The sequence below is a fragment of the Talpa occidentalis genome, unplaced genomic scaffold (assembly GCF_014898055.3).
Source record: "Talpa occidentalis isolate TD23 unplaced genomic scaffold, MPIMG_talOcc4v2.1 talOcc4.13, whole genome shotgun sequence".
Classification (NCBI taxonomy): Eukaryota; Metazoa; Chordata; class Mammalia; order Eulipotyphla; family Talpidae; genus Talpa; species Talpa occidentalis.
Window position 1 is genome coordinate 95438172 of NW_023601322.1, and position 24713 is coordinate 95462884.

The 24713-nt window shown below is 39.4% G+C and overlaps 1 long non-coding RNA gene across 5 annotated transcripts in view; it reads right to left on the minus strand.

Annotated features, from left to right (window-relative positions):
* The window catches only part of LOC119243621 (uncharacterized), a 353580-nt gene that overhangs the window by 41315 nt on the left and 287552 nt on the right, over positions 1-24713 (minus strand). For all 5 annotated transcript variants that reach the window (XR_008551547.1, XR_008551544.1, XR_008551546.1 and 2 more), the window contains 2 exons: positions 19405-19585; positions 18726-18762 (listed from right to left, as the gene is read on the minus strand). This is a non-coding gene — a long non-coding RNA (uncharacterized LOC119243621). The remainder of the gene's footprint in view (positions 1-18725; positions 18763-19404; positions 19586-24713) is intronic.

A 24713-nucleotide genomic window follows, 5' to 3' on the forward strand; every position in this document is an offset into this window, starting at 1 on the left:
AGGGAGCAACTGACAAGACAGGTGGAGGCGGAGGATGAGGGGTCTAGGTGGGGGGCTGTACCTGAAGAGACACTCAGGAAATACCTCTGAGAGGTTTTGGGGACTGATCAGATGGACAGAAGTGGAAGGCAGAGGCAATGAAGGAAGGAAGGAGAGGGACGGGCCTAGGAAAGCTGTTTCTGGCTTGGTGGTTAACTGTCTAGATGACCACATTGAGGGTCCAGACTCCAGAGTCAGCACCCAGAGAGGAGCAAGTGTAAATAACCCATTTGTAGTAAAGTGAAGTGGATGCATCCACATTGGCAAATGTATATGAAATACCCGGTGATTGACTGAGTGAGTGAGCGACTGATTTTTTACATCCTGTGGTCCTTTTTAGAATCTTTTATAAAATATTCCATTCTCTGTGTTATTTCTAAAAATGTATTATTTATTTATGTCAAATATACACAAATACACCACAGATTTCCTTCTTTCCTCCCTCCCTCCCGGGATTTATTTTTTAAAAAATGGTTTTGAAGTTGGGAGGGAGGTCTAGTTTGGGGACATGTATTTGGGAGACGTCGGCACTCGTCTCATTCATGAACAGACTGTCAAGAACACCCGGGCCAGAGGAGAGTGCTGATGAGACAACAGCCCCAGCACACGGGGTGGGAACAGATGACGCTGTCAAGTGGGCCTTCACGGAGCAGCCAGAAAGGCAGTCGAGAAATCAATGTGGGAGCAAGTTGCAGAAAGGAGGGGTACTACTGAGCTGGTCCAAATGACTCAGAAAGCGCAAAGGTATCCGTTCCAGATTGCTGGGAAACAGGAAGCAAATGGAATGTGAAGACTTGGTTTCAGGCTCTAAATTCTTCCTAAAATTGTAGGTGACAGGCTGTTTCACCGCCTTCCCACACGCCCCCTCGGTGGCTCCAGTAGCTCTCTCTTCTGTTACATCTCAATCTCCAGATCCACTGCTACTTCGGTGGAATTCTGTCCCTCATCCCTCTCCATCCTTCATTTCACGACATTTTAACATTTGTGTTTTGTTAAGCTTACCCCTGTTGGTGCAGATATTACTCTACATAATATTTTCACTCCAGCAGTGCCACGAAACAGCCTCCAGCTTACTGAATGCGCCACATGCCCGTCTCTTCGCTGCAGCCCAGGGCAGTCTGCAGGCAGCATTTCTTCTTCCTGTAACCCTCTTCACCTTCCATTAACCTGCCTCTCTCTTGACCTTTTCCTCTCAGTTTAAATGCTACATCCTCCTCTGAGGGCCCTGCCCTGACCTCCAGAGTGGGAAAGGCACTTCGTTATGTGCTTCTCCTGCCCACAACTTAGCACACTGAATTGCAAAGCACTCATAAACTATTTTCCTCGTGACACTGGGAGTGTCTCCAAGGTTCTATTTTATTTATCAATACATACCCAGCATATAGCAAGAGCCAGCTAATATCTGTGGGACAGAGGAATAACTATGTAATCCTATGGAAGTTTGAGCACCAATTTGAACTTGACAGACAGTTATAAATTATAGAAAATATGAATTCACTGTTTTCATTGCAGGCCTGATGTGTTATGACTATTAAGAGTCAAATGAGAGTTGGTGTCAGGTAGTGCTGTGGGCAGCAAATCTCTCACTTTTGTCTTAATTTTCTAACTTTTAATAAATTTTACAATTTCTTGGAAAAAATATAGGTTTAAAGATACAGTGCCATATTGGCCACTATGTGAACAAAGCATGGAGGCACTGACATATTTAATTGCTTCTTTATGGAATACTCTCATGGACTATTTCCAGGCATGAATGCTCCTTATCTAAATACAACTGTGCATCTGGAAATCCTAAAGTAGGATGATCAAAACATGAATGTTCAGGGGCCTCCCCGGTGGCGCAGCAGTTGAGCGCTGGGTTGCGAAGCTGCCCGCGATCTCTGCGGTGCCGGTTCGATCCCCGGCTGCTCCCCAGCCACCGGAGGAGGGTCCCACATGGCGCGCAGACCTCTCCTGCCGCCCGCTGCTCCCCTCAGCAGTGTACTTCGGTCCTTCTGCCTGCTCTGCTCCCCGCTCTGGCTCTGGTGAATTCTCTCACCCTCCCGCGCTTCTGACTGTACCCAGTGCATGTATAAACAAACAAACAAACAAATAAATAAAATAAATAACATGCCTCTATAAAAAAAAAAAAACATGAATGTTCAAATTTGCTTTTTTGTGTAGATCCTTTTCTACCAGATAGATCTTGTTCTTAGTGATCTTTCTTTACTGCCTCTCCTTCTGCCACTCTGAAATACATTTTTGCAATTGAAGATGACTGTTTTAACTTGGCCACATGTTTAAGGTAGTTTTGATGCAGAGATATTTAGATTTGACCTATCAAATCAGCTATTGACTTTTGGCCTACAAAACAAACCATTAACCTTTGGGTTTTAAAAAAATGACTAACGTTCAAGGTTTGTTAAACACATCTTTACCCAATCTCCCAGTCTTACCCCATCTCTGACCCCACGATTCCTGCTCCCTGAGCTTCAGATCAAAACTTCTTGAGGCTGTTTTGCAAAATCCTTGCCAACTTCCTATCTCACTGGAGGGACTCAGTTTTTATCATGTAGAACTTTTATTCATTCAACAAGCATTTTCCCAAATACAGCAAAGACAGAGTTAAATTTTGAACTTTAGGAATCATCTAAAATAATGAACAAATGTGCATCTGGTGTTTGTGAGAAATGCTAAACTCACCGAGCAAAGTCAAGGGCAGAAAAGCCTCGAGTAAAACACTGTTGCTAATTTAAATCTCCCTCCCTATGAAACATCTTTTCTTCTACTTAATTAAAACTTCTTATGGAAACCACAAACAGAGGGAAGGAGTTGGGGTGGGTGGCAGGGAGAGGTGGGTGTTCTCACATCATCTTCCAACTCTTGAAGTCTACCTTTCTCTCCTTTTCTCCTACAGACAACGTAATCCACGATTCTGCTTTGATTTTAATATGTCACTTGTTTTTTTAATCTGTGCTCCTGATTTACATTTCCAGTTGTCTAACCTTGGTGATGACGGTATGGTCCATGGACCTCAGGCTCATCAGTTGCAACAGAACCTCCAAGCCCACCACCCTCTGCACGCCACAGATATCCACCTCATGCAGCGAACAGTGCTGTCTAGGATTTCAACACTGGGTCTTCTTCAACTCTTCTTTCATCTCTACGTCCTAAATTCAGCTCCCTAGTTCCTATCCATTTGGATTATGAGAAATGTCTGATCAGTTTCTTCATTTCCAACCCCATGGCTGCTGGCCAATTGATCCCAACTATACAAAAGCAATGGATTAGATTTCCTGATGACTGTTTTTTCTACCCAGTCCATCCTAAGACCTGAAGACAGCTTCATCAGACTAAAGCATACATAAAACATATAACAACATCATTCTCTAGCTTCTGCAGACCCCCACAAATTATTTTGAAATCAGGAAGTGAGCTGGGTATTTTTCTGTATCTAAAGTACATTTAATTGGCTGTGTCTTATCCCAGTCTCTTTATGTCTTTAAAAATATGAAGTGGTCTCACTGTAGCAGCTAACACACAAAACTATAATTTTCAGCATTTTAAAATCTTTACAAGATAAAAAAAATAGGTTTAATTATTGTACTTTCAACTTGGCTCTGTTCTTCACCAGTGAGGACTATAATCATGTGGAGATTGAAGTTTATGGCTTCATTGGCTTTAAGTTAAAGGAGTGATATAAAGTTCAAAATGATTTTCTTAGAAGGAGAAAAACTGCATTTGTCTACATTCGAATAATTTTAAATGACTTGAATCTTTTAGTTTATCCAGGTCACACAAGGGTAAAGAAACTATCTTTTATGAATTTTTGCCCAAGAGAAAAGTTTTTGAGGAAATTAATGACCAACTGAAATACGAAAGAAAGAAACTATAATCAGCCAGTCTTCTATTTAGGGTATTACCTATATAGCTATAAATAATAAGGATAGCGTAATCATTTGAACTATCATAGGAATGCAAATAGCTTTGCAGTGAAAAGCAGCAACTTTTGAATAAAGTACAACATGCCTATACATCATTTGGACAGAAAACAGAATAACCATTAAAGAGTAAAATTCCACAAGGAGATAGGTAAGTAAAGTGATCATGATTATAGAGGAACGCAGGTCAAACAAAGTACACGTGCACACTAAATTTCCTTGTCTTTTGGAGATGATTTGCAAAGAGAACACAATTGAACAACCAAGATAATAATCTCAGATATTGCCTTTACTCTTCCTTTTAAAAGATCATGTAGTAGGTAAGATCTACCGATGGTTAGAACCTTAGTGGCTCAAACAAAACAAAACAAAACACACACACGAAACAACCTTTCAGCCTTGTGGAGAAATTAGGAATGAAGGTCATGAGATCCAATCTCATGGTGGGTAAATTTTTATCAACTACATTGCTGTTAGTTAGCAAGGGAAGGGTGGAGTTTGGAAGGTCTATAGGGACAGCGCTGATATTACACAATCCAAACCCCCAAAAGCAACAATGCCAACACTGCCCCTTGTCTCTCCAAGACTCTCAAAGAAAATCTATAGCCTTTGTCTTTTCTGAGCCTACACTGTAGAAATAGCAAAAAGTGAGCTAAAAGGAGGAGGGGTGAGGGAGGAAGCAAAAGAGTATGTGGAAAGGGATCATCCCTCCAGCAACTTTTGCAAAGCTTTTGTAAAAGCAAACCCTGGAAAAATCATCCCCTGCCTTCTTTCTTACTATTCTCTTTACCATGCAATCTTCTTTTTATTTTTTACTTTTAGCTCTCCACATTTCCATATTTCCTCTGTAAACTGAGCACAGCAGCAAGCTCCATGTGATCTCAGCTCACCAATGTTAGCATATGCAAAGAGGCAGGAAAGAGTTTCCTCAACTGAAAACAGAGCTAGAAAACCAGCAATGGCAGGATCAGTCATCTTATTATTCACAGTGTTGATTTACCACACTGTAATGCTTGCGTTTCCAAGCGCAACTTTAGCATATATGAAAAGAAGGCTCGAATTCTTTGGCTCAGAAGAGATGCTTCATTCAAGGATCCTCTAGGAATTTGGGCAGGACACAACAGCTTTTCAAGGGAGTCTCAAATCAAAAGCTCTGAAACTTTAGAAATGTCATTCGGTGGTCAAGGAATCTTCTTACAATCTTCTTTATCACCCAATCTTCTGATAAGCCTCCTCGACCAAGCCGGCCGATAGGATGACTAACTCAGAGGATTATCCCTGAGCAAGCACCTTGTGCCAAGTTCCACAAAATAATATACATTTGAAGTTTTTGTGACAGTAACATCTTGTGACATTATGTTTTCAGTACTTTGTCTCTTAACTCAAGTGGCTTCGTTTCTCTCACCCACACAAAAATGTAAACAGATATTATAGTTTTGGAGAAACGTCCCTGGCATTTCCTCTCTGATTTTGCAACTACAGTCCTGCCTCCATGTGCCAAAGGCAAACTGGTTCCAACAAAGCATCCTTGCAAATGCACAGGCAAAACTATCAACAATGCTATTGTTTCTAGAAAACGTGCAGAGAAAGAGCTGACATTTGACATACAAGGTAAGCCCAACAAAGTATTCAGAAGATTATTCTTTCCTGCTATTATAATCCACTAACTTCTTGTTGTTGGTTCCTAATCCAGTATCATGTCTAGACGGTTTCTTCCATACCTCCAACAGAGCTTTGGGAAAAATAAAATCGTATCTTCACATGCTTCCCCACCCTTTGGCTATTATTGCTGGCCAAAATGTGGAGATAGCACATTGCATTTTTCCTTTGGAGTTTGGGTTTTTTGGTCTTTCTAGGACACTGGCAATCTGCTATGAGTATAATAACAGACATGAAACACGGGTCCTTGAGGTTCTTTTTACCAGATTAATTCAATCTTCTTTTGAAACAAGTACTAAGTAAACATTAAAAGGATATTGCTGTCGCTTCTGGAAAGTATCAGTGCAATATAACTAATACATCAATGACGATATTCTATCTATATTACAGAAAACATACTGGAAAACAAATACGCTCCAAATAAGGAAAACATAACCTAAAATGAAGCAAGATTACCTTCCTTAATTCAATGCTTTCATTATTAGACTAGACCAGGTTTTCAAAAAGTGAAGAGCCATTTAAATGCCAGGGTGGGAAGCTCTCCCTTACTCCAACTCTCCCATTTCCAAATCAATTTACAAAAGCCCTCGGGACAAAAAAGGACTTTTGCTGTCTCTTAAGTTAGGGCAGTGTCCAGAAAAAGACACACACACACACACACACACACACAGATACACACAGGAGTTGAAGCGGAGTAATTTGCAATTTCCTACAAAATGACTCCCATGAAGTTTAAAGTCATCCAGAACGGCCAAACTGATCCCACAGATCAAATAAATATGAGAACATTTCAATCTTTAACTAAACCATGTTGGCTTTTCATTCGAATAAGCATCCAAATGGATGTTTGCAAACTAGAGGAATTTTAAATAATTTTTCACGGAAGCAGCTTCTTCAAAATCTTTTTTTTTTTTCTGACATGTTTTTATTAGCTTTTGAACTTCCGTCAGTTAAGAGAAGCAAACAAAACTAAGAACCATGAAATGTAGATACTTATAAATCCGTCAAAAATATATCTGAATACTTTCTATCTGTGTATACATGACTTCAATCCCAGGGAATGTGACAGACTAGAGAGAACAGACTGATAATTCCTGGAGTGATTTGGGAACAATATAAAATACATTTTATACATGTGCCTGCATGTGTGTATACATAAAATGGCATTGCATCATATCACATATGTATTACTAAATATACTCATTTTGGTCATTAACTGCAGTTATTCTTGGATAAGCAGGGCAAAAAAGAGGCTAGAGAACTTGAAAGAAAGGAGGTGATAACTGAGTTGTTCTAGAGTTAAAAAAAAAAAAAAAAAGCACAGGGCTTTTCACAGAATGGGTAACTGTGGGCCTGGCCCACGAACCTGTGTGTTTGGAGAGGAACGTTAGCAAAGATAGCTCTTTAGTTATAAATTAGGGGTGGGCACAGCAAGGTGTGAGCACAGAGTTAGTTGCCTACAATTAGTTAGCTGTGGATGGAAACTAGTAGCCATGTGCCAAGCAGCACCTAAGCTAGTCAGTGTATCACAGTGTTGAAAATAGGCTGAAAATAATGAGATTTTCAATACAACTATATAATGCATCACATAAAAGTAAGTTTCTCTTACCTGCTGAGACAGAATTACGCATTCACCCACCAGCGATATCATTCATTCCTTCTATTCATTCATTGGGAACAGAAAGACAAATGATCTGTGATCTCTGTCCTCAGACTCTCCTGTTTCTCCCCATTCAGTTAAATGAAGAAAACTAACATGCAGACAAACATTAAAGACATGTGCTTTGGGCTGTATGTAAAATATATGAAGCTCAGTGAGTAGTGTAACTTATTTATTCAAATTGGTGAGGTGACACAGCCATTCTAAGATAAAGCGATGAATATGGATCACGAAAGTGCTCTGAATTCCTGATCTCGCAAGGGAGTGTAAGGTTTCTAGGGACCCTCCACCAGAGGCACAGCAAGCCACATGAGGTTAAGTTCTTCTCTCAACAAATATTTGTTTAGCAGCCACTAGATGCCAGTCACCGCTCTGGACCCTCGGATGCTCCCTGCCCTCTGGCACTTAGATGCTGGGGCAGGAATCAAATGAGAAACAATCACGAATGAATATATTTCATATTAAAATATAAGGGTAAATGATAATTCACTTTCTTAGATTCACACTGAGAGCAAAGGGGGAAAAATCATATTAAGAATTTAACTGGTGGGCCTCCCTTGTGGCACAAGGGGTTAAGATGCAACCTATGAAGCTGTCCACAGTCTCTGCAGCACAAGTTCCATCCCCAGCCGGCCGGGGAGCAACCCACATGGCACAGCAGACCTCTCCTGACTCTCCCACTGCTCCCCTCAACAGAGTATTTCAATCAGTCTGCCTGTTCTGTTCCCGACTCTGTCTCTGGTGAATCCTCTCACCCCCACACCTCTGGCCTGTACCCCAGCTCTTGTATGCAAAAATAAATAAATCTTAAAAAAAAAAAGGAATTTAACTGGTATTGACTGCAAAGTATCATCAACAACCTCAGGCATATCCTGGCGTGCAAAGTCCTCATGACATTTGTGGATAAAACATGAAAGTTCAGTAATTTTGTGCTTTTAACTGCCCACTCTGAATGACTTCAACACTGCTGATAAAATTCTATCTTCTGCTCTCAGGAATGCCTTGTTAGAAACATCAATGCTATGTCACCCAGAATGAATAGATTTATTCTGGGTTGGGCTGTCGGGTAATGAGAAAGAAGAAATGTCTCCTTAATTTATAATTGATGAGAATTTCTGGTAGCATAAATGTATTTTTCCTCCAAAAAAACAGCCCAGTGTTGGTTGACCCAAATCATTTCTGATAGTGGTCCTGAGTGCTAAGACTATCATCCATCTCTAGCCCTTCACAAATAGAAGGCTTTATTGATTGTTCAACAATTACATATCCCAGTGTGGACTGCAGCCTTTCCCATCCAACTGTGTAACATATCTACAGTCTGGGAAGGAGGTGAGGAGAATTGGGGACCAGGCGTGGGGAGAGGAATGGGGGCGGGTCCTCACTGCTGGGACACTGCCAGAGGAGACCTACTGCAGCTGTCCTTTAGCACCTGTCCTGTTTTCAAAAGCCGGGGGTGGCATTCTTACAGAGAAACCAGAGAAATACGGATTAGAGGAAACTACTAAAAGATGGATAGTCTATTGTCTCTGATCTTCCGAGCAGCAGAATAATCGGTAATAGACCAACACTATATTTGAAGAAAATGTTCATTATGCTCTGTCTCCTTGAGCAAGGAACTCAAGGATGTGTTGTCAGCTGGACAACAGCCTCCCAGAAATGATGATACAAATTATCAAACATGTTCATGAGCAACAAGACTGTAAATCTCCTTGATGTTAACACAGAGTGGCTTTTCTGGCTTTGGAAAAATTGTTTGAAATTTGATGTAAAATAGTGCTATGGAGGAATAATCTGTCTATATTAGCACAAGAGGGAGTTTAATAGTACCGAGGCTCTGGTGTTAGAGATTGTGGGCAATAAACATAGAAGGATTAAAAAAAAAATCTATTTCCAATAAAGGCAAAGACTTTAATGCACCCAGATCTTACACGGAATGCGAAAAGAAAGCGCCCACTTTGACTGAGTTGCTCCACTAGGCCTACTTGAGCGTTGTGTTCTGTTTTGGATATCACATGTTTGAAAAGAAAGACAAACTGGAGTGAGTTCAAAGGAAAGCAACTGAACTGATAAAAGGTTTGGAAATAAGACAGACCTATGAGCAATGGGCATGTTCAGGCTAGAGGAGAGACAATTGGGAGAGAGACATGTTAATTGTCTATAAGCATTTAGAGAGATGTTTTGGGAAGAGGAAGGATAAATTCATGCTGATCATCAGAGAAGGAGCAGGAAGCCATAAACATAGGCTATTCATGGGAATGGTCCAGCCTTGTTCAGTTTACTCTCGGTAATTTATGTGACTCTGTGACTTGAGAGCGTTCAAGTTCACGGACCTAGACACAGATGGCATGTGCTTTGAGACCTGAAGGCGCAAAAAGAGCACAAATCAGTATTTTGGGGACATGCTGATTGAAAAGAACTATGTGGCCTTTAACTTTACAGACGAATAGCCTGAAGCCATAGGAGGGACCCCAAAGCCATGTAAGACAGCTTGGGGTGAGAATAAGTTTCAATCTATTAGGGAGAGTGAAGAAAAAAAAAAAAAAAAAAAACCTCCTACCAAGCAAAGGGACAAGTTGAAGTTAATACTGCTACGGAAAAGATCTAGCTCTGGCCACTAGGAAGAGACATTCCCTCCCCCCCCCCCCAGAATGTTCCCTCATTTCCTTTCGTCTTCTTTAAATGTGTTTCTCTCCAAGAAGACATTTGCCAGTGCAGGAGGCAGGAAACTGAAGGGGTATAAAATTTTTATAATTAAGGCTGGATTAGTAGCAAGAATGCCCAGCAATCCAAAGGCTGCGCAGCATTTTTGATGTTTGAAAGAAGTGTGTAATGTTGGATTAAGCGACAAGGAACCAAGCATTTTTTTTCTCCAACCAAGCTTTGATGCTGGGGGTCAAGTGGGCCCCGTGCCCCTCTGCAGCCGCCTCTGTGCATTTCTGATACGGTGCTCCGTGTTCTAATCCATTGTCGCAGAGTCCTCGAGTCAGGAAAAACTGACACTCCTTCTCATTAATGGGTTCCCTTGGACTGCTTTTTTGTTATTTCTGGCTGCCCTGATTTTTCCTCACTTTCACATCTTTTCTAGTGACTTTGATTGATCTAATGTAATCTCTCTTTTTTTTCCACTTTTTTTTTTTTCCGAAGGATGAAAATTTCCCTGCCAGGTGCATATTCCCTAATTCTCACAACTCAACATATGATTTCTTTTTTTTAAATGAGAGTAATTCTGAGCGGTGAGAACTCATAACTCATTTGAATGAAACAGTCGGGGGTGGCCACACTTCATTGTGCTTGATTGTTGACTCTAGTGGCAGCTGTTGCTGCCAATCTATCCCCTACCAACTGTGAGCAGATCAAGATCACACTCGCACACGCGCACGCACTCCCACGGTGTGGCTGGAGTCCTGAGGACACTGGCGCATCCCTCTCAACTTTTTCCTTAGCAGTTTTTAGAAAAATTCTGCTTGGTTTTCTTTTCCCCACTCTCACTTCTTATTCCTACAAGATATCTATCTAGCATACAGAATTAATTCAAATTAACAAGATGAGGCTGGCAGAGCCACAAGCTTTTAAGAGAGAGAAACCTAGTAAAATCATGAAAAGTCAGACTGCCTTATTTACATAGTCAGGAAAAGGAGGATTTTAATTTTTCAATCTACATGGAGATGCTAGCATTTCAAATTCAAGAGGGCTCTGCCTAGGTTATATTATGCTGTTGGTGTCTATGTGACCAAGACGTAAGACATACGCTTCACTGTTTTTAAACAGACAGTAGTAAGTGACTCAAACTAATGCTGATAACCTCAATTCTGGAATATGTGTCCTAGATTCAGAAAACTTTTTGCTGCTTTACACAGATGAATAATTTCCTCCTGCCCTGACCTACTGACATAGCTGCCATGGATACCTTAGATAGTTCTATTAATTAAGTGGTAAGTCCACTGCATCCCCCCCCCAATAATTTCACAAACAATCTAAATGAAGATGGTAAGGACTATCATTAATGCATAAACCACTTCTGTGTGACCTCTTCTCTGAACTCTTTCTCTCTCTGAAAGAGGTGAGTCTCTCCCATGGAATAATAAATACTAAATAATACATGTCCATGTAAAATGTGCATTCTCAGAAGCAGCGTGATAGGCCAGATGCAAAGCCAGTTATGTACATTGAGATTACTGTCAATATATGAGTATTATAGTTTTGTTGTTGAGAAAGAGGGGGAGACAGTTCCATTCTTTCATTAGGATTATAGGAACCTCACGACTTTCATTTATTTTATCTACTTCGCATGTGCTAGAATGAGGGTACTCTGAAAAGCAGTCTATGCACTGAGACTGAATCTTGCACATGTAAAACTTTGGGGATTATTCTTTCATCTACTAACACACTGGCTTTAGCGTAGTTAAAAGATACAGAACATGAAAAAAAATTAATTTTATTCTTTTCTTGCCTTTTTTGCTGCTTTTTTTCCCGAAAGAGTTATGAAAAGAACTAAAGAATGAACATAAATACTACTACATTACCACACGGAACTTTTTCTACCTAATCAAAAGAGAAAATTTCAGAAAAAAACATTTTTTTGTTTGTTGCATGTAGCGACCTCGCATAATAAATGTGCTATTATATGCCACAGTGCAAGTCACTTTATTTCTTCTCTCTCTCTCTCTAATGTGCCAAATGACAAATAAACTGCACAGACTTGAGTAGGCCTGGAGACATTCAGCCTTCATCATTGTGCCAACTATCTCAGAAGAGCTTCTGACACCTTAAGTCATAAAACTGATAGACAAGAAAGAAATCAACGGAAGGACAGGAAACATTTCTGCTATCTTGCTCAGCAATGGTTATTTCTCCCTTTCTCTCTTCTAATCTTTTTTCTTACCTGTTTTACAGAAAATAAGAGATTTGAGCAATGATAAAAATTGAAAGTGATTAGGCATCTGATTTGTATTTTATTTGTATATTAAAATGTCTATTTTTAAATTAACAGAAACTGACATGCTCAGGCTTAACCTGAATTTAAATTTAGAACAGCACATTTTCAAAACACAGAGTATTTGAAAAAGGACTTAATTCTTAGAGTTTTTAGTTCTCACTTTTTGCACTAGTCCTTCTTTATTGTATTTCCATGAGTTTAATATTAACATGCAAATTAATATTACTATTAACTAGAACAATCCGTAACTTAAAGTAAAATACCAAAAAAAATGTAATATTTTATGTATTCCCATGTTTAAAGATATATTTATAAACAACAGATTTATTCATCTTCCCGTGCCTGAAGTCCTCAGCTATATATAAAATGAACAAAACTATAAATAGCAGAGGTAGACAAACATTGTGATTTGATTTTCTGCTTTTATTTCTTCAACAAATAGTATAAAAACCTACTGTATGTGACACTATTCAAGTGAATATGAAAAAGACAATCAGGAACAAGCATAACTCTCACCTTCAAGGCCTTTGCTATCTAATGGTGCATTTCCAGGCATTTTATGAAATGGAGGAAAATCTAACTCAGTGTTTTCACATTCTCTGAGCTCAAAACACAGAAAAGAATTTTTTCTTTCCCGCCAGCTTAGGTGATGACAGGCCTTCCTCAGCAAAGAATCAGATGAGGTTTTCAGAATGTATGAAGTGAGGTCAGACAAACAACCAAGGACATCTAGCCCATCACGCTCACAGAGAAAGTTTCCAGAAGGGTCCAGTCCAACATCACCCAGAAGCAATAGGTCCTGAGAAGGGCTGATCCAGCCCTTGGGGGACTCACATGTAATTCTCACCAAAATTAAGCCTCACCTGGCATCATTTCATACCTGGGCAAAGAAGGAATGTTACAAAATTACTGGTAAACATGAACTGTAGTATGGGTGTGAGAATAAAACAAGGAAAAGACAATACAGCAATTCACTAAGTGAACAATAAGAGGATAAAAAATACGAAGAAACCCCAAGAGTATTTTCTGCCAAAGATTTAAAGAGGCACAGATTCCTGCATTAAAGTAAGATAGCTTAGTCCCTGCATTCGTTAAGTAACTCTTGGATTTCAAGCTATTATCAGGTATTAGAAAAGTAACTCCTTCCCTCTTTTCTCAATACCAGAGATCTGCCCGCTTTCTTAAAAGCAAATAAAGTTGCTTGCAGACAATTGAGGGATTCTATTGTTTTCCACTGTCCTGGTGCAGAGCAGCTCCATTAGCAAAAAACGTCACATTAATCTATTTGTGCATTTTCCTTCTACCATTAGAAACCTATTTCCCCTTCGTTTTTGCTGTTCACTTCTGAGGTTTATTGAGTTTATTGCTAACTCTTTGCAATTTAGCATTCCAACTTTAAAAAAGAGACTCATTTTGTGCCTCTTATTCCATTCTCTACATGATAAAAATAATCCTGATTTCACTCACCTCCACATGACCACTTTTGACTCCCTAAGCCTGCCTGAAGAAGTTTGTTTGTACAAAAATGTATGGAAAAACATTTTGACATGGCATAAAGAGAAATGAAGACCTACCCCTTGGTTCTTCTTGAGACACTCTTACATTCAGCTACTGAAAGAGTGGTGAAAAGCAATTAGAGGACACTACTAAGAAAATCTAGGAAGACATTTGAATTTAATAAATGTCTAAAAAATCTAAACTATAATATATTTCAAGATGTTTTATCCAAAAAGAATAAGTTATTTATCCAGGGTATATCAATGCTTTTTTAAAAGGGCTGAAGCAATTCAGTGGAAGTAACTGTCATAATGACAACTTTCTATACCACCCAAAAGTACCATACAGGGGCCTCCCCTGGTGGCACAGCGGTTGAGCGCTGGGCTGCGAAGCTGTCCGCAGCCTCTGCAGCGCCGGTTCGATCCCCGGCCACCAGGAGAGGGTCCCACATGGCACCTCTCCTGCCATGCCCGCTGCTCCCCTCAGCAGTGTACTTCCTTAGTCTGCCTGTTCTGCTCCCTGCTCTGGCTCTGGTGAATTCTCTCACGCTCCTGCACTTCTGACTGTACCCAGTGCTTGTATAAATAAATAAATAAATATTTTTTTAAAAAAAAAGTACAATATAGACTAGTTTTTTTGGTGTTTAATTACATTTCAATACTTTAAAGTTTAGCTGCATGTCTTTGAAATTCATGCCACTTTGATAATAACCAGAAAAAAAGTCATTACTAAAAGAATCAATATCCCAATGAAGGTAGATAAGCATCTGCATTTTATAAAGCACAGGTGAAAAATTCTATTTTCAAAAGTACTGATTTGTAAGATTTATCATTTAGGGACCTTCTTCTTATCAGGTTAATAAATTTATTAATCAGGCATTTAAGTATTTTTAAAAACTGAATGCTTTAAATTTATATATGTAGTTCACTTAATGAAATTTTAACCAAAGGGATCCCTGAAATAGAACTGATCTACTTTTGCACCAAAAAATTAGATATAAAAACAGAAAAGTCATATTTATAAAACTGAAGTCAAAGACTTAGGTAAAACTAAATTGTTTAATAGCAATCATTATGTAAGTAATTACAGGGTTTTTTTCCCTACTCACAAAAACATCTTGAGGTATTGAAAGACAGTGTTCTAAGAATTAGAAAATAGTAAATAGCAACTTTTTTCCACTGAGTAAATTTTACACTTGTCTTCTCTGCAAATCTACTAACCACCAAAGGGTCATTTCTTCCAGTCTAGTTACATCTCACTCCTCACTCACGATAATACATGGGAAGGTAAACAGGTTAACAGGACAAGTGATCAACTTAGCAAATCTAGTAACTAATCCAGGATGTGTCACTTCCTAGCTGGGTAATATTGGATAATTTATTCTACTTCTCTAAGCCACTACTGCTTGAGGTGTGATAATCCCCACTTCTTAAAACAGTACAGGCAAAGTCTTTATTTTTGTGGCTGATGCTGCTCTTACTTCTTAGCACTGTATCTCTGTTTATTCAGAGATGATTTCTGATTGTATGCATATCTGCTTTGTGTTCATTCAAATAATGTCACCGACAATAAGAAGAGGCAATGTTTTTTATAATGCTTATTTGGGGCCAGTTATTTTGCTAGGCATTTTTATATGTATATTAATTCATCTACTGGCTACAAGAACCCCAGAAGATAAATCCCTAATTTTGTTTTACGGAAGAAACAATTGTGCCCAAGATGTTCAGTAACAATTAGCACTTAGAAGAGCTGGATTCTCCAGACCATCCTTTTAACCACTTCAACATAACTGCCTTTCTTTTCAAATAAGTTAATACGTTAGTTGGTACTTCCCTATGATATGTACCAGGGACTCAAAACTGATGAAGAGAGAGTTGTTCTTGAGTAGTTCATGGTATAGCAAGAAAGACCAACAGCTACACATAATTAAGTTAAAAAGTCAATGAAGGCACCTCTTGAATCAACTTTCTCTTTTTCCACTGCACGCTTCAAGTATCATGCCAAGTCCACCATCTACTGGGCTTGCATTAAAACATGATTGTTTTTGTTGATGGGGAATCTAAGGAGAGAAATTTCTGTGCCACAGACGGCATTACCACAGACCAGTACAGGTAATGGTGAGACTCAGCATCACCATAACACATACATTCTGGCACTGACTCTGACCAGTAGACTAGCCCTCCAGGATGTCCGCCAATTGTGGGAACCCCAAGACAAAGCTGGCATGATCTAGTACATTGAGCCTATGACAGAGGAGTTGATGAAAGAAAGCAATTCCTAAGAACACCATCATCAGCACAAAAAAATATTTTTCTTTTTTAACACGGGACTTCTTAAATTGATCTGGAGGTCTACTTACCTGAGGAAATGTTAATTTCCACTATCTTAAAAAAAATCTGACTCACACCCCAGCAGTTGATTGTAGCTATAGTAAGGCTGATGCCAACAGGAAGATTTTGGACTACGTCCATGGGTGATGGGAATCCAATCCACCGCTGGGTTTCTCAGACACAAAAGTATCAAATGTGTAAGAAACACATTATCATGTACCCACTTTCTCCCCCATGCTTTGATGCTGTTCTATGTTCTTCAGTGGAAGAGTCATCCTTAGCCTCATTGTTAACTTCACGAGAAAATTCTTACTTAAAGTATCAGGAGCCTTTATTTGGTTCACTCAGAAGTAATCCAGCTTCTGGCTGGTTCAACAATGTGTGAGCGAGGGAAACAGCTGTTGTTACACGAGCCTCACTGAGACATCTGCTCTTTATCTGCTTCTAGCTATCTAGCACAGATTATGATGTATATAAAAACCATTCTTTAGTTTTTGCTTTTAATATCCACATTGTGCATGAGATCATTCTTGTACAAGTAGCAGCTTCATTCATGTTACACATGTAGCGGCCTCATTTTGCCTACTAGCTTAGACCCACAAAGTTTCCCAAATGTTTTGATGATCTGTTGCTGCATGACAATATACCCCAAATTGAGTGACTCAGAGCAAAAATCATCTAACAATCTTTCATTGTTCTGTGCATTCACTTGGCTTAATGTGGTAATTTTTCTGTTGGCATCTCTGGCATCAGGTATTAGGGCAGCATAACTGGAAAAGCTCAACTGTGGGGCTAGACACTAGGATGATGAGTCTTTCTCCTAGTCCATAGTCCAGTCCTCTTTGCAAAATGTTTTTTTGCCTTACAGAAAGGTCCATTGTTCCCTATTGTACAAAAGTGAAGCTTCTAAGCCTACAGACTCGTGACAGACTGGGTTAGCGTCACTCCACTATTAGTCCACCCTCAGTGGGTAGGAAGAATGATTTCTGATGAGGAGTGTGATAAAGACTTGATGGTCGTTATCCTTCTGGCAGCAACTCACGTACATTCCTCAAATATACATACAAGGCCACCAAAGTTCTCGTCTGGTTACAGAATATAAGTCCAAGATCAATGTAAGTTAGAATATAATTCCAAGATCAATTCATCTAAGTCAGATTCAGATGTCAATGAGAGTCTTTGTGTACTGATCCCCTGTCAGTCTCAAAATTGGCAAACTAAAGACAAAGGATCTCTCCCACTCCTCATATACCAAACCTACAATGGTGACAACTGGTCTGTGGAGCTGCACTTTACATTTGAAAAGGAACAGGTAAATGGCGTGCACATGATAGTAACTGGTCCAGAAATTCTGAAATACCACTGAATAAATGTTATCAGTTCTCTTCTCAGGACCCACTGCCAACTTCCTATGATAGTTCTCACTGGTCTTCAATGCCACACTCTAGGATCGTGGTTCAGTCCTCTCCGTCAGTTTTCATTTAATAAGCAATAGCCCATGTTTACAATAGGACAGATTTTTGTGACTGCACCTGCTTGTAGGAATTTGGGGTCCCAAAAGTCTATTTTTGTCCTTCAGTCCAAACAGTTATAATTCCTTCAAAATATACTATCGGTTTCCCATATATCAAATTATACTGTTCTCTATCAGACAAATGTCAAAACCAAAAAATCCCTTCAATATTTCAAATCTTTCTCTTTCCTGGGCTGATAGTAAAGGTGTTATGTGGAAATACATTTCATGTTCTTAGAAAACTAATTTTCTACCACAGAGATTTAAAAGGCATGTCAGCACCTCCCCAGTGGCACAGTAGGTTGAGCACAGCGCTGTGAAGCTGTCCACAGCTTCAGCAGGGTGGGTTCGATTCCCGGCCAGCCAGAGAGATACCCACATGGCGAGGAAGACCTCTCCTGTCTCGCCCACTGCTATCCTCAGCAGTGTATTTCGGTCAGTCTGCCTGTTCCGATCCTTGCTCTGTCTCCGGTGAATCCTCTCAACCTCCCTTGCCTCTGGCCTGTACCCCAGATCTTGTATAAATAAAATAAATCTTTAAAATAAAATAAGAGGCACATCACTAGGATTCTTTCTGTCTCACTCAAGATTCAGTAAGCTATGACCCAGGGACCAAATCCAATCCACAGTTTGTGTTAGGCCTGCAAACTAAGAATAGTTTTTACACTTTTAAAGTATCGTTAAAATAAAAACAATACACTGAAAACTACTGAATATTGCTGAAAGAAATTAAAAAGTACTAAGTAATAGAATGAGTTCTTGTGTTCATGGATCAGAGGACTTAATATCATTGGGGTGGTAAAACTACCCAAAGGGATCCACAGATTCAATTTAGTCCCTATCAATATCCCAACACACTTTTTGATTTGAAATGCAAAAGTTGATTCTAAAATTCATATGGAATTATAAGGGATCTCAAATAAATAGGGTCCTCCAGAGTAAAAGAACCAGTATATGTTTATCCCCACAGTGATCAAAAAAAGTGTGTCAATGGCATAAGGACAAACATAGAGTTCAATGACATATGACTGAAAGTCCAGAAAAAACCCTACACCTGTGGTCAATTGATTTTTAACAATCAAGTATGTTGTAAATATTTGTTGAAGTCTTACCCACAAATCACGAGATACTGATAATGTTTTACTAGTAGCACCATAGTTGTTATGCTTACCTTGAGAGTCTATGCTTTCTTCTTGTAGAGTCTTTTGCTGGTTGGAGAAAATTTTTCAAGAAAATCTTTATTTCTAAATCTAAGAAGTAAATGTCTTAGAAATGTTTCATCTAGATTTTGTTTGAAGACTGAAAGTTTTTATTTTGTTCCTATTTCTTTCTCTAATTCTTAAAAATGTGCAAATAGGGCATACCTGGTGGCACAAGGGGTTAAGCACCATACTATGAAGCAATCTGCAGCCTCTGTAGCATGAGTTTGATCCCCGGCCAGCCAGGGAGCAACGCACATGGTGCAGCAGACCTCTCCTGACTCGCCCGCTGCTCCCCTCAGCAGTGTATTTCAGTCAGTCTGCCTGTTCTGCTCCCCACTCTGTCTCTGGTGAATCCTCTCACCCCCCCGCACCTCTGGCCTATACCCCAGCTCTTGTATGCATAAATAAATAAATCTTTTTAAAAATGTGCAAATAAAAAGTCAGTTCATATTTTTAAGAGACTTCACTAATAATCTTCTTAAGGACCATTCAACTTCCTCTCCCAAACTGTCCCAAAGTAAATGCCCCATATCTGTGTGTGTGTGTGTGTGTGTGTGTTTTCTTTGATCTCATTTCCAAGTTGCCTGGACCGAGCTAGTAATTGCCACGTGGGTTTGCATTTGGCCTAAACACACAAGATTCTCTCACCTGTCTGGTATTTATCTGGAAGTTCTGGCACAACTCAATCCTGGCTGAGCATTTCTCTCCCTCTCTCTAATGTGTCTTCATAACTACTAATGGGATGGACCTCCTCATAGCATCAAGCAGGATCATCAACTTCTTACATGGAGTCCAGCTCTCCTCAGAATGACCATTCCATGAGATCCATCTGAAAAAATACAAGACTTCTTATGACCAAGTCTCACAAGTTAGGGAGTCATGATGTACCTTTTCCGCAAAAGTGATCAGAAACGAATGGCAGATCATCCCAAATTCGAGGGACAGGGATACTCAATGACACACAATCATACGCTTCACAGTACAGGGGAGCACATATGCACACCAACACCATATTCACCTTTAAATTGAACTGGAAGTCTAAATCATGTGAATTCTTTCTTTGTTGAAATAAAGCATTTGCATGAGGAAATAAATATCCCAGAGTGAGCTCAATACTAGACATTGAAGAAATTACACGTCAAGAAGGAAGAGAATAGTTCTCCCTTAGAGAAAGGAGAGGGAAATATTATTAAGAATGACAACATAGGAAGTGGGCTTGGAAAAAAGACAGATATATTCATAAACAGAAGTAGCAGCATAAACCCATAAGCATCCAGACTCAACTGCAGTGTATGTGTGTCTAAAATAGGCTGGTGAAGCAGACTGAGATGAGGTCATGAAAGATACTACTGTCTATCAGAAGAGGGAACAGGGAATTCACCTTGTGGGTCTCTTTTTCCCAAAAAGAGCTTCTCCAGGACAAGACGTCCCACCAAGAACCCTTGAAAGAGGATCTAATGCATACAGGGTCTGGCAAATGACACATGCTTTTTTTGTATAGTTCTCAGAGTAGGACCCAGTGAAACGTAGACTACTAAATGCCCTACATAGTCTTGCAATAAAGAAATCCACTTGAGTCCAAGAAACCTTCCAACATATTTAAATAGAGATTTTTTTTTTTTTTAACAGAGCAGTCACAAATCATCCTACAATCCTTGATTTCACGAAATACCCTTGGGGAGTCTTTTATGGCTCAAAAGCCAGTAATAGAGATGCTAAGATTTGTGCTATAGGGAAAAACTAAGGTAATGTCTTGAATGACTTTAAAAGGAAAAATATGGGAATGGAGGAGACTAGTTAGAAGAAAATATTGAGTTTTGAACTAAAAAAGTCACACAGGGGATGGGGATGAGAACAATGAGCAAAGAGTCTTTAACAAATCTGCGTGAGGTCTTGGGTAGAAATTCAAGCACTGCAGTCCCCATGATGAGTTACTCTCATTCTTCCTGGTGGACATATTATCCAGCGATGTAGCTGTATCATTTTGTATTGACTTGAAGTGAAGGATTAAAATGTAATTTAAAATATATATATAATAAGTCACATACAGCTGTCTACACTACACTGAACTTACTGTTAAACCACACCAAAGGGCTGGGGAAATGAATTATCTAGTTCCTCTTGGTGAATAAAGTAAAGCATAGCTATTACTTTTTTTTAAAGCCACATTTTCTTCAGTTGTTAAATTCTAACACATGTATCCTATAGGACTTTTCTCATGAAGCACTGAGCTGTAGAATAAAAAGTGTTTTAAAGAATCATTTTGCAAAAGATGGAAGAATTCAGACTTTTTCCTATATGCTTACTTACAATATATGCTAACATGTTAATCTATAGAGATTTCACATTATGTTTTCTAGGAGCTGGGTTACATGATCTCTTCTATAGAGGAAAGGGTGGCAGTTTCTATGTTTAGAAATTGCAAAAGCAAATTTGAAACAAGTCAAGAGCAGCATATATCTAGGGGCTTATCCCCCCAAAACCCTGCTGGTTCAATTTTAGTCACCATGGGCAATTATTTGCAGATGCACGTAGAGTTTACTAAGCTCCTGTGCTGTTCATTTGCATGCCTGGCATCATGCTACAGGCTCAACACCTGTGGACATTTGCACAAACTTCTTTTACAGCCAAATTTTGGGAGGGAAGAGGAATATATTCAGAGGAGAGGAAACTCAGTGACAGGAGGTGGGAGGAGGTTGTCTGATCCCTCCATTTCTCTGACTCAAAGCTGTTTATTTAGGTCTCAGCAAAACTTTGCCTCCAACAGCCAAATTCATTACATAATTTGAATTATGGTATCTACTTATGTTTGCAAAGGAATCACATATTTCAAACTTTTTCACTGCTAAGATAAAAGCAGTGGTAAATTCATGGACATGTATTAGAATTTCAAAATATAGCAATGGTAATATATACCCACAGTCAAGTTTTAAATTTCACTGTTACCATACCTTAGATTTCAACAGAAATTACTGCAATCTTTGTATACAGATATAAAGAGTTTAAAAAGACACCCATAGCAAAATGAGATTTTAGGACTAATCGTGCCAAACTCTCTATGCTTGTACTCATTGCCTATAGCATTGAGAGCAATGGCAAAGCATCCTCAAAGAAAAATACATGAATAACTGACCATTTAGATTGTTATTTTAAAAAGACTATTTAAATGTCATGGGGGGGGAAAGTTCATAATCAAGTGGGAAAAAAATACAAGAACAACCAAAACATGAGTAGAGAGATTAACTGAAATATTGCATACTAAATATTAGTGATAATGATTTCAAAATAAAAAGGAATTGTACAAGATTCTAAGTTTTATCTTTTTTGTTCATTCAAAGTTTTAAAAAAGCACATGCATATTATTCCTCAAAATAAATACAAAGCTCTTAGAAGGATAAATATTAAAGTAGCTTTGAAATATTATTTAAAAAGTTTTCTGGAAAAACTAAGCTACGGGAGTGAAAAACAACAAATTACAATTCCTTAACACGAATATTCAATAGCATAAGTAAAGCTCACATTTAATTGGAAAATTATTATCAGTCCTTTATCTCAGCTTCCATAGCCCAACTTGGCTTAAGCCCACCTATTCAATGGATGTCGATTTTCCCTTATCCAACTTGTTTTGCATATTTTATGGAATTTCACATCTCTGCCCCAAAGCTACCAATGACTCCCTCTCACCACAGGGGATCAAAATCCTGCTCCTGGATTTCAATGTTTCTAGCTATCCAAAGGCTATTCCCCACAACTAGCATCCTGCTTCAGGGAGTACCCTCACTGGCTTTGGAACATACACCACGTGAACCTCTTTTGCCTTGATCTCATCTCGAAGGTCAGGCTGTCCTTTAAGAATCGTTTTAAGATGTACCTCTTCTAAACAACTTCACCTTCTTCCCCCCAGCTCATCACTGACTTCCCAACTTGCTCATCAGTCCCACCGCACACTGCTCAACATCTACTTAGGTGCTTGCCTCTGTGCCCAACTGTTTCCTATATATCATGTTTGCCTCATGTGATCAGAATTTGCTTTAAAAAATCCAAGAATAGTCTATCTTTTTCTATACTTTGTGCAATATCTTTTACAGTATTAGGTATACAGTATGTATTCTATCAACCTTTCTTTTTCTTTTTAATTAATTAATTATTTATGCAAGCACTGGCTACAGTCAGAAGCACGGGAGGGTGAGAGAATTCACCATAGCCAGAGCGAGGAGCAGAACAGGCAGACTGACGAAATACACTGCTGAGGGGAGCAACGGGGGGCAGGAGAGGTCTGTGCGCCATGTGGGACCCTTGCCGGCGGCCGGGGATCGAACTGGAGATGCAGAGGCTGAGGGCAGCCTCGCAGCCCAGCGCTCAACCGCTGCGCCACCAGGGGAGGCCCTCCATCAACCTTTCTTGATAGATTAATAGATAGATCTAAGATTGACCATTTATTTTACTGTCAGCAAAAAAACTTATGTTTTCAGATGACTTGTTTGCTCTGCCCACTTCTGTCAATGCTAAAAAACCAACACTGTCTGAGAAAAGATGCTAATATATGTGTTTGATAACCATAAAACGTCATTCTGGGAGGAAGAATTAGAAACAGATTGGAAGAGCTGTTATAGTCTCACACTGCTTCTATTACCATCTTTTAAACTATAAAACCATAATGGTCTTAAAAGGAGATATTCTAGAATAGAAATAATATAGTAAACTTCACTAAGGATCTTACCGATGAATGATAAAAACAGAGTAAAATAAAGTAACAAAAATGATAAGGAATGTGAAACTTTTTCCAAACCATAGCAGACTTAAAATACATACATTGGGCCTCCCTGGTAGCGCAACGGGTTGAGCGCAGCGCTGTGAAGCTGTCCTCAGCCTCTGCAGCACGGGTTCGATTCCCCGCCAGCCAGCGAGATACCCACATGGCACGGCAGACCTCACCTGTCTTGCCCACTGGTCCCCACAGCAGTGCTTTTGGTCCGTCTGCCTGTTCTGTTCCCCACTCTGTCACTGGTGAATTCTCTCACCCTCCCACACATCTGTACCCCAACTCTTATATGCATAAATAAACTAACCTTTAAAAGATATATATATTGAGGCTACTGAAATTATACCAGGGTACTTTCAATTTTTGCATTTTAACCAAAACGTGATCCTCAGGAAAGCCTGATTTAATAAATGGAAAGCCAGTGTCTTATGTCTTCTGGTGGAGAAGCAGAATGGGGATAAATCAGTTGGAGACAGAAAAGAAATGGTTCTGACATCAAATAGCTACTAGGTGTGACCACTCATTCTGGTTTAAGTGTCGTGTCACCAGATCCACACCATGCCAGGACTGCAGACACTGTGCTCACGGCTCTGAGGCAGAATGTGAAAACCATAATCAGTGGTTGTCAGACCACACAAGGCTGGAGTCACTGAGTTAAGTGCATAGAGGGGTGTATTTTACCCAGAACCACCACATGGTCAAGGCACTGGTCAGGAATCTCGGGGGAATAAATGTTCTCCTGGGGGGCTCCTGTGTGGCTAAGTTCCATTTGCTATGGCAAGAACTTGTCAAAATAGTCTTAGTATCCGAGTGAACCTAAAATCTGAGAGTTTTATATGTGGAATATAAAAAATAAGGGGGGGGAAGTCAAACTCATAGAAAGAGAAACACATTGGTGGTTAACAGAGGCTGGAAGGAGGGACTGGAGGAAATGGGTGGAGGTAATCAAGGTACAAACTCTCTGTTCTATTTTGGGGTTGTAAAATATGACACGATGACTACAGTTATCCATAGTGTATCGCGTATTTGAAAGGTGTTGAGAATGTAGATCTTAAAATTTGCCATCACACACAATTTATAATTATGTGAGGTAATGAATGTTAACTAAACTTATTGTAGCAATTATCTATCTGTCTCTCTCTCTCTTTCTCTCTATGTATCTACCCTCCTACCTAATATATCTAAGTTCACTATG